This window comes from Macaca fascicularis, chromosome 6, assembly GCF_037993035.2.
Source record: "Macaca fascicularis isolate 582-1 chromosome 6, T2T-MFA8v1.1".
NCBI lineage: Eukaryota > Metazoa > Chordata > Mammalia > Primates > Cercopithecidae > Macaca > Macaca fascicularis.
The window spans coordinates 26,565,447-26,579,608 of record NC_088380.1 but is presented as its reverse complement, the minus strand read 5'-3'; positions in this window follow the sequence as shown (position 1 = coordinate 26,579,608).

Below are 14,162 nucleotides of genomic sequence, written 5' to 3'. Positions count from 1 at the left end.
TTTAAATACTATTTATTTTCAATTTTTAGTTTATCATTAATTCTAAAATAATTTGTTGACTTGTTCTCTGATCTCAACATATTTGGATTTCAGCTGGTTTCTTTTATGTTTCATTGAGTCTCTCTGTGTGTGTATGTGTGTTACATATGTCACAAGTGTATTTAATTTATAAAAGTTTTGGCTATTTACAAATGAGATTGTTTTATTTGTCTTTAATTTCTCTTTGATTCTATTTATTTATTTACTCTTTTACCTAAACAGTCTGATTATTAACATGTATGTATGTCTATATTTTATTCTGCTAATTTCTGCATTAGCAAAATGAATTCTGCCATAAACCAAAATGAATGGGTGTGGGTCGTCCTCCAGAGACTTGAGAATGGGCCAGGCTGGTGACATACTCATTTCACCTCATGAGACCCTAGGCTGGGCAGAGCCATCTCAACTCCTACCTTGCAGAAATGTGATATAACAAGCAGATGTTATTTGAAGCCACTACATTTGTGGTAATTAATTTTGCATTAATAGAAAATAAATACTTTTTTTTATTTATCTGTATTTTTAGTGTACCTTTGGAATTATAAGCTTCTTCTCTCCATTGGTGGTTTAAGTTACCTTGGAAACTATTATATTCTTTAGTCTCAACATCATTTTGTTACAAATTTTACCTGAAAGGGCTTTTTATGTATTTACATCAGAAAACACTTTTTCTGAGAGCATTGGTCCACTAAAGCTGTTCTACTGTTCTGTAATTAATTACTTATATGGTCCACACTCGCTAACTTCCAATACCTCCATATTCGGAGTCACACTAGGAAAAACCTGGCAATTTTTGAGATTCTCATTTTCATCTGAATGTGCTTGTGTTTTTCTCAGCTCCATTGAATTTTACTGTCAAATTTTTATTCTTTGTATGCCCTGCAGAACCTCCTAAATATTTGGATATACTGCTGCCTCACCTTCCTTTTCTGCATTGCTGCATTTTAATTTTATTTTTATATTAATTTCATAAATGTTGGCCAATAAAGAAGTAATTTTATGTGTTAGCCATTTACAAACTCAAAGTCATATACATGTGTGCTTCCTAATAACATTCAGGATATCTACAACTATTTATTAGAGAAAATACGTTTCCTAGAATTCAGATAAATCAAATTAAATTAATATAGTTTCAAGTGAAACGTTATTATGATACAGATAGGCTATTGCAAAACTAGATAGCAATAAAGTCAATAAATTTTTATTTTTAAACCTCATTTATTAAAAACATTGCCTTTGATGTTATGTTTTTGTTTGCAAATGTAAAAATGTAAAAATATAATGTATTTATAAATGTAAAACATATAAGGCCAGTAATGCTCTAATAAGACTGTATATACGTATTATATGTCCATTTTGGATTTAACATTATATTACTTTTTGTTTCAGTTATCACAAATGATGTAGTATGGCCTTTTTTTTTTTTTTTTTTTGCTTCCCATTGATGTATTTGTATATCTTATATATCTGTTTATATTCAAAGCAATCTTTTGGAAATACTTATGGCTTTTTTTATCTTTGAATCTCAAATATAAGACATTTTTGTCCTCAGTGCTAAATTGATCTGACAGCATGTTTAGCCACAAAGTCAATATGATTAATAATATCTTTTAAAGGAAAATTTAAAACATTGTATTTTATCTAAAAGGAAAAATCAAATTACTGCAATAAATACATTAATGTAGTTAATCCATGACATTTGTAGATTCCATTATGTAAATTCATAGATTTTTATGCAACATCATTTGTTGAAAATAATACAGTCTCAGAAGTCATAAATCGAAGCTGGCTAATGGACTCAGATATAGTTATATTTTTTAAGTGCTGAGGAGTACAAATGCGAACACTATTGCTCTCCAAGTAACTCAGGTCATTCACCCCTGAATAAAGACAAAAATACATTAAAGCAATAAAATGACAATCAACTGTAAATAAATATTAGAACATTTTTTCAAAAGAGCACTACCATGCAAAGAATCCACAGTTATTGTTAATGCATGAGAAGATGTTTGATAAAAGTTTACTGTGAGTTATTTATTCAGTCCACTAATGGTCTAGCTTTGTGTGAATAGCTCTCAGGTTTCCTTCCTCCCTACGCTTTATTTTTGTTTCTTATACTTGTTTTTGTTTTATAGTATTTAACTTCAGATAATTACAAAATTTGTTAAAGTGATTAAACATCAAAGGTCAAAGAAAGGATATTTTCATGTTTCAATCAGATGTTGCCAGCGAAATGGCTAACTGATCTAAAGAATATTTTGTTAAAACACTATACCTCTTCTACAGTTCCTCTTGAATCACTGACATTACCATAGTTCTGTGGCTCTCCGAACATGCTCTCATAAGCATAAACTCATAATAAAAGTTACTTATTTTTTTTTTGAAGTTGATTATCCTGAAGGAAAAATACCTTTTATATTACAACCATTTGGAAATTTTTAGTATGCATTGGGTGAGCACCCTAATAATTTCTTCTTTTAATTTGGTAACAAAAAGGAGCAGAATGGGTGGTCTGAGTGTCTCACGCCTGTAATTCCAGCATTTTGGGTGACTGAGGTAAAAAGAACAGTTTGAGATCAGCCTGGACAGCATAGTGAGACCATTCTCTACAAAAAAAATTAAAAATTAAAAAATTAGCCAGGCATGGTGCACATACCTGTGATTCCAACTACTTGAGAGGCTGAGGGGGGTGGAAGGTGTGACCCCTAGTGGTCAAGGCAGCAGTGAGCTGTGATCCCACCACTGCACTCCAGGTTGAGTAACAGGGAGATCTGGTCTCAAAATATTAATTAATTAATTAAAAAAATAATTTAAAAAAGAAATGGAACAGATTTCATTATTTTATTTTAAAAGAAAACTTCAGGGATGAGTATAAATTTCAAATATCTTTTAAATTAGTAAACTGTAAATTTGTCTAAAAATATATTTACTAAATAGAGTTGAATAATAAATACCTAAAGACACACCTATTTTAAATAAGCCTAAATGAATATATATGCACTGTATTCAATACATTAAAATTAGACTCCTTTTACAAACATGACGTCTTCCTGTCTAAATGTGATCACTGAAAGCCCTAACCCAACGTAAGAGATGCAAAAGCTTTTAATCTATGTTGAGATTCTGAGGTTTAATATGTACCGTTTTCTAGAACTTACCATTGCAATGAGTAAGTTGATCAGGCCTAAGAGGATTCTCCTTTAGAAGATTTAATGCAAACCCAGCTCTGTAACTTCCTAAGTCAATGATCTTGGACAAAGTATCTTAATTTCCACCATCATATAAAATTTGGACTAATATTAGTGTATGCTTGTACTGGTTTAATTAATCAAAGAAGTAGATACCAATGAGAGCTGACAACCTGCTAGCAACCCTCACTCTGGGTGCCTCCTCTGCCTTGGCACCCACTCTGTTGGCGCTTGAGGAGCCCTTCAGCCCGCCAGGGCACTGTTGGAGCCCCTCTCTGGGCTGGCTAGAGGCGGCTCCCTCTGCTTCTGGGGAGGTGTGGAGGGAGAAGCACGGGCGGAAACAGGGGCTGCATGCCGCGCTGACAAGCCAGCGCAAGTTCCCGCAAGCGTGGGCTCGAGCTCTGAGGGCCCTGCACTCGGAGCCCTGGGCGGAGGTCCAGGGTAGTGAGGGGATTAACACCCGGGCCAGCAGCTGCAGTGGGTGCGCCAGGTCCCCCAACAGCCCCCGCTGGCCCAAACAGCACAGTTCTCCACTGGCCTCAGCTGCCTCGGAACCACCTCCCCAGTGCCGTGGGCTCCAGCGCAGCTGAGCCTCCCCAGTAGGGCAGCCCCCTGCTCTGCGGCACCGGCACCCGGTCCCATCAACCGCCCAGGGGCTATGGGGGGGGGCGGGGGGATGGTGACGGACTGGTAGGCAGCTCTGCCTACAGCCCCACTGCGAGACACGCTAGGTGAAGCCAGCTGAGCTCCTGAATCTAGTAGGGACGTGGAAAACCTTTATATCTAGCTAAGCGATTGTAAAGGCACCAATCAGCAGTGTGTGTCTAGCTCAGGGTTTGTAAATACACCACTCAGTACTCTGTATCTAGCTAACCTATTGGGGACTTGGAGAGTTTTTATGTCTAGCTCTCTGTGTCTAGCTAAAGGATTGTAAACACAGCAACCAGCGCTCTGTGTCTAGCTCAGGGTTTGTAAATACACCAATCAGCACACTGTGTCTAGCTAACCTAGTGGAGACTTGGAGAACTTTTATGTCTAGCTAGAGGACTGCAAATGCACCAGCCAGCACCCTGTCAAAATGATCTAATCAATTCTCTGTAAAGTGGACCAATCAGCAGGATGTAGGTGGGGCCAGATAAGGGAATAAAAGCAAGCTGCAGAACCAACCACAGGCAACGTGCTCGGGTCCCCTTCCACAGTGTGGAAGCTTTGTTCTTTCACTGTTTGCAATAAATCTTGCTGCTACTCACTGTTTGGGTCCACACTGTCTTTATGAGCTGTAATACTCACCGGGAAGGTTTGCAGCTTCACTCCTGTCAGACCACAAACCCACCAGAAAGAAGAAGCTCCAGATATATCTGAACCACTGAAGGAACAAACTCCAGATATACCATCTTTAAGAACTGTAACACTTATGGCGAGGGTCTACTGCAAAATTTTTGAAGTCAACGAGACCAATGACCCACCAATGCTGGACACACCAAGATGATTTAAACATGCAAGGAAGTTAGAAAATGTAAGTTTTCGGGGGCAGTCATCTAAACAATTGAATGATGGCACTGAGAGAAGAAAATAATTAAAATAGGTTGGGCAGGTGTATTAACGTCTATGCAAAGTAGAAAGTTGCCACGAGGTCATTGTTGAGTCTTCTAGCCAAAGACAGCTGTCAGGGGTGCCTGAAGTCTCGCAATAATGGGTCTGCAGTGGTATTCTGGCTGGGCTCAATCAGTGCCAGGAATACCCTAAACAAGCAAAGATACAACATAATTTCAGAGATGTTTTTCAAATTATAGCAGTGAGGCCCTGAATCAACTATGCTCTCTGTAGTTGGGAGTTTATGAGGTGCACTCTTGTGGCCACCATATTACCTCATAAAAGTATGAAAACATAGAAAGAATTCCATTGAAAGCGCTTAAAACAGTCTTAAGACTAGGCTCAATAAAAGTTTGCTGTCATTCGGAGACGTAAAGTACTCATCCTAGATAGTGAAACGAGCTACACTCTATTGCAGACACGTTGGACTTTGAAGATTAACACTGTTCAGAATTGCTAAGCCTGGATAGCCAAGTACAGGCGGAGGGACATGTAGGCTACATATTGTCAGGAGCGAGGCTCCTGCTTGACCTCACAGACCTTTTCCTAAACTGTCAATAATGTAATCAGGGGTAAGATCAGCCTTTTAGAGACAACTAATGAGTAATAATTGAATAATTCAACTGCTGCTGATAGAACACATTCACCAATTATAGAGAATATATTGCAGTGAGGCAGTTCTGGTGGGATCCCAGAGGCTCAACATGTACCTCACTCAGATTACAGTATCAGATTCCTACAGTGGCAGTGCAAATACACAACCACAGCTGCCAGAGGCACATGAACAAAAGAATCTTATAGCGCATTTGTGAGGATGCACGGTATATGTTTTTCAAGTTCTGACATAATTAAACATTTAAATTAGTTAAGTAAAACAATACCTTATTTTTAGCTGACATAGAATAATGCAATCATTTTAAGCTTAGATTGTAATTCAAATACAGATTCCTTTCTTTGCCCACATTTTTCTCAGGTTCTGTGTTGCAGGATTTGCATATACTCAAAGCATTTTATATAGTCTATGATATTTCAGTCACAACAAATATACTATGTCCACATTTATACTATGCTCAAAGAGTTACACTAACAAACTTGACAGTGTGTACGAGGACAAGAAGGGCACTCAGGGACATGAACAATATGAGAACTTAAAACTGTGTGACACCCAGAATATGGGGAGGCCAATGCAAGCGGATCACTTGAGGCCAGAAGTTTGAGGTCAGCCTGGCGAACATGGCAAAACCCTGTCTCTACTAAAAATACATAATATAATAATAATAATAATAATAATAATTAGCCAGGTGTAGTGGTGCACGCCTGTAATCCCAGCTACTTGGGAGGCTGAGGCAGGAGAATCACTTGAACCTGAGAGCTGGAAGGTGCAGTGAACCAAGATTGTGCCACTGGATTCCAGCCTGAGTGACAGAGCAAAACTCCATCTCAAAAACAAAACAATAAAACAAATGACAACAAAAAACTGTATGACATTGGCTGGCAAGTAGGCCGGTTTACAGCGGAGAGCACAAAGATATTCCTGGTGGGAGGAGACCTAGACATTTTCTTTAAATATCTACAGATTGCCACATGAATAACTGATTCTATTTTCATGTGTTTTTTGTTTTATATGTCTTTTTATTTTCATAGTGGGAATTATCAGGCACAAATGTCCTTTCAAGAAGCAATGTAATAATGAGATTAAAGGCATGATAGTCAAAAACTATTCCCAACAAAAACTCTCTGAGCCTCAGATTTCATATTGATAATGCAAGTTAGAAATTATCTCCTAGCAATGTTTGAGCACTAAATTTATAATATTGGTAAAACATGTACCACGTGTCTAGGTCAAAGTACAAAACTCATAGGAACAAATCTTAAGGTCATATAATGGACTATCCCAGAAGGAGACAACACTGCTTTTATAAAAAGTACTCACAGTGGCAGGACAAATTTTAGGACTGTTTATTTCATTGAATATTAAATCATTAGAAAAGTGTCAACTTCTGTTTAGAAAGTCTATGCTCCCCTAATAAGTTTTACATCACACAATTAAAATTTGAGGTAATTGACTATCCCGCCAAAATTTCCAGGTATTTAGTTATTTCCTTTTCTATCCCTTTTTTCCCCTTTCATTCACTTTCTTATTACAAAGAAATAATTTACCGAAACATGAACAGAAGACAAAATAACTGATTTCTTAATATTTGAGGTAAATTCTTCTAAGCTCACTTCACACTCCTATAATTATCTCAAAAGATATATATTTGTTTGAATGATGTTTTTCAGCCTAAAGAAGTTAGTTACTAACATATTGAAAAAAATGATGTTACAACAGTTTTTGGCTTATAGAAATAATAACCCAAATCTTGTGGATTTGTTTCCTTGCAGCACATTACTCTGTCTTTTAGCTATTGTGACATTCTTATTTTTGCATTATTTCCTTAATGATTTCTTCAGATATCTGGGGATATAATTTATTGTCTTTCTGCTGGTGCCTAATTAACAAATAGAGAAAAATTTTAACCTGAGCCAAACACCAGACTAAATCAAGCCAAAACAAAGTCTTCGAATATTTTGCATTTGCCTATTTTCCTTCCTACCTTCCCTCCCATCCTCTTTTCTTCCTTCTTTCCTCCTTCCTTTCCTTTCCTGTTTCTTTGCTTTCTTCTTTCCCACGTTGCCTCTCTTTCATCTTCCATTTCTTTCCTTTGTATTCAATAGTTCTTCCTTGGTCTTTTTCTCCTCTTTGTTACCTCTAATGTTTGTTAACTGAATCATAAAATAGAATATTTCCATTTTTGTGTGCACTAAAACTACTTACATATATCATTCTAGTGTGTCTATTATGCACCATACAGTGCTGTACTTTACCTTATTGTCTTATCTCTGAGATTAAATAACAGACAAAGATAACAGACTTTTTTACTAAATAAATGATGAGCATACTTCCTATTTATTTATTCTGAAAAAGTGAATTAATGAGACAGTTGGGTAATCTGGGAAAGACTCAGACTTTGCATGCAGGAGGGAAAATTTGAAAGGTGAAAGGTGAGACAAAAATAATTGGGAGGAGGGAGAATCTGAACTGCTGTGTCCTTTTCTAGACAATACACATAAATGAAATCATATAGTATATGGCCTTTCATAACTGGTTTACCTCATTTTACGTGATATTTTCAAGATTCATTCATATTTAATCTTTGTGGGTACTCAATTCCTCTTTATAGCCAAATAATATTCACTGTTTGGATATGCCACGTTCTGTTTATGCATTAGTCAGTCAATGGACATGCAGATTTTTAACATTTTTTAGCTACTGTGAGTAATGCCGCTATGATTATTAATGTGTAATTCTTTGTGAACACACATTGTTAGTTCTTTTGATTATATAACTAGGAGTCGAACTGGCTGAGCTATGGGGTAACTCTATTACACATAGTGTGAGGAACTGAAAAACTGTTTCCGAAGAGGTTGTACCATTTCACACACCATCAATGAATGAGAGTTTGTTTTCACTCAGTTCATTTTTCTACATCTTTTTTGATACTTATATTTGTTTGCCTTTTTTATTTTAGCCATTTGCTGGAGGTAAAGAAAGAAAGAAATAATAAATAGGTCAACCTTATTCTTATTTGGCTTGCATTATTCAAATGACTAATGAGGTTGAGTATCCTTTTTTGTACTTACTGTTTATTTGTTTACCTTCCTTAGAAAATTGTTTATTTAAATTGTCATTTTTATTTGTATTTATCTTATTACTGAATTGTAAAAGTCTTTTATATAGTACTGACTTATAAGTCGCTCATTAGAACCACAGTTTGCTAATCTTTTCTTTCATTTTGTGGATTGTCTTTTCACTTTCTTGATAGTGTATTTTGAAGTAGAAACGTTTCTAATTTCAAGGAAATTCAATTTATCTACTTTATCTTTTGTCACTCATGTTTTTTTTCACATTGAAGAATGATTGCCTTACCCAAAACCCACCAGGAAGATTTAATTCTATGTTGTCTTATAGCTGGTTTATAATTTTAGGTTATGTATATAGGTCTTAATCTATTTTGAGTTAATTTCTAGTATGAAGTACTGAGGCCCCATACATTATTTTACCCATTGATATGCAGTTTTCCCACTGCAATTTGTTGTAAAGACTGCTTTTTTCACATTGACATGTCATGGCAACCTTGTAGAAAATTATTGGTCGTAAATTTAACGTCTATTTATGAATTTCAGAAAAAGTTCTCTTAATCTATACGTCTCTACTTATTTCGGTGTAACACTGTCATGAATATTTTGGATTTACAATCAATTTGGAAATCAAGCAATATGAATCCTCTTACATTTTAAAAAATGGTTTTACCTATTCTGAGTTCTTTGCGTGCGCGCGCGCACACACACACACACACACAGACACATATATGTAAATTTTATGATTAGCTTGCCAATTTCTAAAAAAAAAAAAAAAAAAAAAAAAAGTTGAGATTTCATACCATTATGTTGAATCTGTACAAAGTTTCAGGAATATTGCCCATTTAACTGTAGTCTTTCTTTTTACTTTTGCCTTTTTAATTGACAGATAAAATTGTATGCATTTCTTGTGTTCAATATGATGTTTAAAAATATATACACACGCACATTGTGGAATGGCTAAATTTAGCTAATTAACATATACATTAATTCACAAAGTTACAATTATTGTGATGAGAACACAAAATCTACTCTCAATATTTTTCAAGAAGTCTTTTATTCTATGATATGGGTGTTTCCCCATTTGTTTAGTTCTTCTTTAATTTTCTTCAACAACGTTTCATAGTTCACTATATGAGTCTTGCAATTCTTTTGTTAACTTTATTCCTATTTTTGCTGATGCTCTTGTAAATAAAATCATTTCTTAATTTCATTTTCAGATTGTCCACTTGCTGATATATAGAGCTACAGTTGATTTTTTGTACATTGATCTTATGTTCTGAAGACTTCCTGAACGCACTTATTAATTATAATAGTATTAGCGGATTCCTTATATTTTGTATATACATGATCATTTTAACTGCTAATAGTTTTACTTTCTAGTATCTGATCAGGATGTCATTTACTTTTTTTTCTTATTTAAATGCGACAAAAAGGACCTTTAGTACATTGGTGAATGGAAGTACTGAGAGTGAAAATTATTGCCTTTCCATGGTATTCTATTTTTTACAATTACATATGGTAACACGTGAATATTTTTCATAGATACTCATTTTTAGTTTGAAGTGTTCTCTCCAACTCCTGTTTTTACATGCTTTTAGTATGAGTGTTTAATTTTTTCAAATGCCTTGCTTGTATATCTTGAGATTTACATACTTTTTTCTTTTATTTTTTTAATATGGAATATTATGGTGATTAATTTTTGAATGTTAAATTTTGCCTTCCTGAAATAAACTCATTGGTCATTATGTATGCTTATTTTTGTCATCGATTTGCATTTTTGCAAATATTTTTATAATAATTTTTGTTCCTTTGTTTGTTAGATATGGTTTTCTGTAATTTCTTTTTCATATGCTGCCACTGTCTGGTTTTGAAATTAGGGTAATTCTGTTCTCATAAATTGGAGCGGAATTTCTTTTCTTCTAATTTTTTTGAAAGAGTTTTTGTAGGAGTTGTGTTAATTATTCATTAAATGTTTGACAGTGGCACATAATGGGTTTATAGTTTTGTTTAAGTATTCTATTTTCTTGTTGATATTTTGTGTAGTAGTTTTATCCATGTTTGAAACTGAATATTAATGACACCAATGACGGTTTGTCTATTCCTTGTCTTCGGTCTGTTAGTCCTTGTTTCCACGTATTGTGAGGCTGTTTTATTATATATGTAAAGTTTTATTATTGACATGTCTTCTGAATGGATTAATGCTTTTGTTGTTGTAAACTGTTCTTTGTCTCTAGTAACTCATTTATATTTAAAGTCTATATTTTCTAATATTAGTATAGAGATCTTAGCTCTTATTTTTACTGTTTACATTGTACATCTTTTCCTGCTCTTTTTCTTTCAACTGATTTGTATCTGAAGACCTAAAATATGTCCATGGTAGACAGCCTATAGATTGATCGTAGAATTTTTACCCATTCTTCAAGTATCTCCCACTAAAAATTGGAATGTTTACTCTATTTACATTTAATGTAATTAAATTTATATTTTTAAAATATATTTCAATTTATGCCTTCTGTAAAATATATTTTTTCTACCACGGAATTTTGATTTCCTTTTCTTGTTTTAATTTACTTTTGAAGTTTGTTGTTGTTATTGTTTTGTTTTTCTGGTTTGGTTTGTGCGCATGTGTATTTGTTGTTGTTGGCCTGGACATTTCACTTTGTACCTTACAATAAAGGAATCTAGTTTTGATTAATACCAACATAACTTTGCTAATAATATATAACACTTTCCTCTTTTTCCACTTTTATGCCTTCTTGTAAAAATGGTACTTATTTATACAAGATATGTTCATCAATACAATACTATAATCAATGCTTTATGATTTTTTTATTTTTTATTGTGGTAAAATATGCATAAAATTTATTATTTCAATTATTTTATGACTATGGTTAGTGGTAATAACTATATCCACATTCTTGTACAGCCATTAGCATTATTCATCTTTAGGACTTTTATTGCATCTCTCAGGCTGAAATATGGGCCCATTAAAAAAATCACTCCTCATTTTTACCTCCCCAAGCCCCTTGTTGCCAACATTTTGTTTTGTCTCTATAAGCTTCACCACCCGAGGTAACTCATATAAGTGGAGTTATGCAAGTTGGTCTTTTGTGGCTGGTTTATTTCACTTAGCATAATGTCTCAAGATTCATTCATGTTGTAACATATGTTAAAGTTTCCTTTTTCTTGCTGAAAAAATATTTCATTGTATGTATATAATACATTTTGTCTACCCATTTATCCACTGATGAATACTCAAGTTACTTCCACCTTTTGGCTACTTTAAATAATGCTGCTATAAATGTTGGCATACATGAAATATGGATACACACACAGACATGTCTGTTCAATCCTTGGGCATATACTCCAATGTGAAATAAATGGATTATATGATAACTCTAAGTTTCAATTTTTAATAAACTGCCATACCATTTTCTATAGTAGCTGTACCATTTTACATTTTCACCAACCATGCACAAGCATTCCAGTTTCTTCATATCCTCACCAACACATATGATCTATTTTGTTTGTTTATAACAACTATTCTAATGAACGTGAAGTGGTATCTTGTGCAATTAGTTTGAATTTCATCAATGATCAGTGATATAGAGCATTTTATATGTGTTTATTTGCCATTTGTAGATCTTAATTTGGAGAAACATCAATTCAGGTTTTTTACTCATTTTTAAATTCATTTTGTTATATTTATTGCATTATAGGGGATCTTTATATACTCTGGATATTAAGTTCACATCCAGTATATAATTTTCAAATATCTTCTCCCATTTCATGGGTTGCATTTTCACTCTGTCCATAGTGTTCTTAGATGCACAAAAATTTAAATTTTGCTAAAAATATTGCTTTATATCTTAGAAATGGTCACCAAATTTAACTTTATGAAATACTTCCCTTTTGTTATCTTTAAGAGTTTCAGCTCCATTTTTGGTTAAATTTCATATACTGTGTAAAGTCAGCATCCAGCTTCATTCTCTTTTTCATGAGTTTGTCTAGTTTGCCTAACACATCTGCTAAAAATACCGTCCTTTCCCCATTGAATGGTCATGGCTCTCTATATTACTTTGAGTTACCTAAATCTCTGATATGATTTAAGGTTACTTTAGCAAATAGATTAGTCAGAGTTTTACTGGGAAACAGAAGAATAGGATATAGGTACGTGACATGTATTATAAAGATATTGATTCACACAATTTTGACACTGAGAATTTCCATGATCTGCTGTCTGAAAGCTGGAGACCCAGAAAATACAGTAGTGTAATTTGAAGACTTAAGAGCTGGAGAACCAATGGTGTAGATTCCAGTCTCAATCTGCAAGCCCATTCGAGAGTGCAGAAGGAGAGCAAAAGATTGATGTACCAGCACAATCAGGCAGAAATAAAATTCTTTCTTCACCTTCTTTTGTTCTGTTCAGGCCCTCAGAAAGTTGGATGATACACATTGTATTAGTCAGGATTCTCTAAAGGGATAGAGCTAATAAGCTATATGTATATATGAAGGGGAGTTTATTAGGAGAATTGACGTACACGATCAGAAGGTGAAATCCTACAATAGGCCTTCTGCAAGCTGAGAAGCAAGGAAGCCAGTCCGAGTCCCAAAATCTCAAAAGTGGGGAAGCCGACGATGCAGCCTTCAGTCTGCCGCCGAAGGCCCAAGAGCCCCTGGCAAATCATTGGTGTAAGTCCAAGAGTACAAAAGCTGAAGAACTTGGAGTCTGATGTTCAAGGGCAGAAGGCATCCAGCACAGGCAAAAGATGAAGGCCAGAAGACTCAGCAAGTCTCCCCATTCCACTGTCTTCTACCTGCTTTATTCTAGCCAAGTTGGCAGCTGATTAGATGGCGCCTACCCAGGTTGAGGACGATTCTGCATGTACCCTGACTCCAATGTTAATCTCCTTTGGCAACACCCTCACAAACACTCCCCAGGAACAATTCTTTGCATCCTTCAATCCAATCAAGTTGACACTCAATATTAACCATCACACTCGTCCACATTTGAGATATGGCTCTGCTTTCCTAAGTAGAATTCAGATATCAGTCTCTTTTGGAAACATCCTCACAGACACAACCAGAAATAATGCCAGCTATCTAGGCATCCTGTGTCCCAACCAAATTAACACATGAAATTAACCATCCGTGGCTCATGTCTGTAATCCCAGCACTTTGGGAGGCCAAGGTGGGTGGATTACGAGGTCAGGAGATTGAGACCATCTGGCTAAAACCAGGAAACCTGGTCTCTACGAAAAAAATACAAAATATTTAGCCAGGCATGGTGGTGGGCACTTGTAGTCCCAGCTACTAAGGAGGCTGAGGCAGGAGAATGGCGTGAACCCAGGAGGAGGAGCTTACAGTGAGCCAAGATCATGCCACTGCACTCCTGCCTGGGCGACAGAGAGAGACTCTGTCTCAAAAAATAAGAAATTAACCATCACAATTAATAATCTGTTTTATAGGTTACAATTATTTATTCATCCCAAATTATAAATGATTATGGTTTTGTGTTTGGCCATTTGATCAATTTCATTTTTCATTTATTTTTCAAGATAATTGAAATTATTGGTCATAGACATCTGTTCTGTGGGCCATATAAAACTAGATTTATGTACATTTTGAAACGAGGAAAAATATGTTACCAATGTCGAC